We start from the raw sequence: 2,816 nt of genomic DNA on the forward strand, positions 1-2,816 counted from the left end.
GACAGTGACTTGTGCCCTGCCTTGGTCTGGCGCCCCCACTCACCTGCTCCTCTATCATGCAGCAGCTGACACATTCCATGTTCTGGGCTCTGCTGCTTGCTGCTGATGCCTGCTGTGTTCTGTATGCGCCCCCTGGTGGTTAGTGTACATCATAAAGACCGTTTGGTTGTTCGGTTGTTCTGCCATCTGGTCTATTTGCATATTAAGGTTTTATATATATATATAGAGAGATTTGCATCTTGCTTACAAAAATAAATTTGTTATCAACTGCCCTTTCTCTATCCAAGTAAAGAATTGGTAAGTTTGTAAACATATATATAATAGTATTTTAAGATGGAAGGTAAGATGTAGTGGGGTTTTTTTTAAGTCTCTTGAGCTGGAACTGTACATCAGTTTTCTTGCCAATTCACAGTTTGTTTTAATTTCATTTTATAAAGTTCCTTGTTCTTAGACAGATGCTGTATTCTCCACATGGATAGCTATTCATAGATTAGTAACTATTAATTAGTAGCTATTAATATACTTTTGTTTATATTACACTTTAACTGCTATTACTTTATCACATTTGTAAAGAAAAATAAGTGTGTTAACAAGATGTTTTATTTATTTGATCATCAAAATTTCAAATATGTATTTAAAAATATTTTTTAGGACACAAAGCTTTCTTTATATTTTGGGGGAAGGGATGCCACACTTATACTCAAGAGAAACATTTTTATCAGCACAGAAGTGGTGTTTTTTGTTTGTTTGCTCGCTTGTTTGTTTTTACTTATCATGCCATGAATTCATAGGGAATAGGTTGCAGTGGCTCAGGCTCTTTTCCATTGGTTCTCACAAAATGTGAGTCTCTGGGTGGAGCAGGCTGACACTTCAGTTGAACCCAGGTTACTTTCTTTTTGGCTTCCTTCTTTTTCTGATAATTTTCCTTCACATATTTCAGGAAGCTATCTTGGCTCTAAGAGTGCTTAATATGCTCAATACACACAGTAATTCTCTTGTCAAGAATCTTGCCCTTAACTTGCTTGTTCACTATAATGCACACTGCATGCTAGGTGACATTGTAGACTTTTCTAGTTTTGCCCTGGTAACATTTGTGGGTCATTTCTTTTTGAACAGTGCCCATTTCCTTGATGTCCACAATATCACCTTTCTTGTAGATTCGCATATATGTGGCCAAAGGAACAGCTCCATGTTTTCTGAAAGGCCTAGAGGACACATACTAAATGCCTCTCTTCTTTCCCTTTCTGTTAGTCATTTTGGCGAATTACTGGAAGATGGCAGTTCTGGCTGAAAGGCTCAAATATGTATTGATTAAGTTATATATCATGCTTTACTGTGTGTGTCTCTGATTTGAATTGAGAAATTCTTTGAAGTAATTAGCTTAAAAATACCTATAAATGAGAACACACAAATATACATATAAAAGGACAACTTGTCACTTAATTTTCTCCCTACTTTGTTTCAAACAAGGAAAAAATATTATAGGTTACAAAGCTCACTCAAAATTATTTATGAAGCATAAATGAACTATAAATATTATCCTATATAATAAAAGGCTAATATGCAAATAGACCAAATGGCAGAACAACCAGCTGCTATGATGTGCACTGACCACTGGGGGCAGACGCTTAATTCAGGAGCTGCCCCCTGGTGGTCAGTGCACTCCCACAAGGGGAGTGCTGCTCAGCCAGAAGCCCTGAGCCAGGCTCATGGCTGGCAAGTGCACCTGCGGCAGGCCAGGGGGAACGGGCCTAAGCCATCAGCCGGACATCCCCCAAGGGTTGCTGGACTGCGAGAGGGTGCAGGCTGGGCTGAGGGAATCCCCTGAGTGCATGAATTTCATGCACTGGGCCTCTAGTAAATTTATAATTGTGTATTACAAATAAGGGAACAAAAGAAATTCTTCAAATCTGACTATAATGCCTTACTTTTTAGGTTACTTTGTCATAGCTCTACACCTAGCATAAGTGGGAAATAAAAATAATGGCAATAAGGTAACACTTAAAAGGAGGAGAAATTGGAGGAGGAGGAGGAAAAGGAGAAAAAATGCATCCTAAATATTTAGTAGTATAATAAACACTCCAACACCACCTCCCATATGTGGGGGGAAGCTACTTCTAGGAATTTCAAAGAAGCTGCTCCACCAGGTTCCATAAACCTGTCCACTATGATTATAACACACTTTACATTCTGATCTTTTTTCTTGTGTGGCTCTCACTTAACCAATTCTATGGCCTGAAAAACTGCCCGTTCTTCAACAGAAAACTAGGGATGAATAACCATTCAGAGAAAAACACATTTTTCTTTACTTTTAACATGATTTAAAATATTAAGTTAAATATTATTTGACAAATTAAGCATTGGGGAATTTCACATTAAAAACATGTATTTTTAGCATAATGGGCTAAGCTGAGCAAGAACAACACCTACTTCCCATGGATGGCATAAGGGTTCAATTAGATAATTATTAACAATAACAATAACTAACATTTATTGTTTACTATGTACCTAACACTGGACATAGATTATTGAGTCAGTCTACATCTAGTGTTTAGCACAGTGCCTAACTCTTAATAAGCATTGAAGAAATAGTAGACATTATTATCATTGCTGATTTTCCCAACCTTCACGCAAGACATATTATCTCCATTTCCCAGATGAGAAACTTGAGGCTCAGGACAAGGAGCTAGCTCAACAATACTAGATATTTTTACTTAATAACTATCTTACTATGTAAGTATTATCATTTTGTGAATGAAAATTCTGTGGTTCATAAAAGATAACTTGAGTGAATGACTTTGGCTTCGAAGTTCCTG

At 37.1% G+C, this 2,816-nt stretch overlaps 1 pseudogene; it reads right to left on the bottom strand.

The window, feature by feature from the left end:
- Positions 1–772: 772 nt before the first annotated feature.
- LOC107181997 lies at positions 773–1,275 on the bottom strand (annotated as a pseudogene).
- Positions 1,276–2,816: the final 1,541 nt, after the last annotated feature.

This window comes from Myotis davidii, unplaced genomic scaffold (assembly GCF_000327345.1).
Source record: "Myotis davidii unplaced genomic scaffold, ASM32734v1 scaffold714, whole genome shotgun sequence".
In the NCBI taxonomy this organism is placed as follows: domain Eukaryota; kingdom Metazoa; phylum Chordata; class Mammalia; order Chiroptera; family Vespertilionidae; genus Myotis; species Myotis davidii.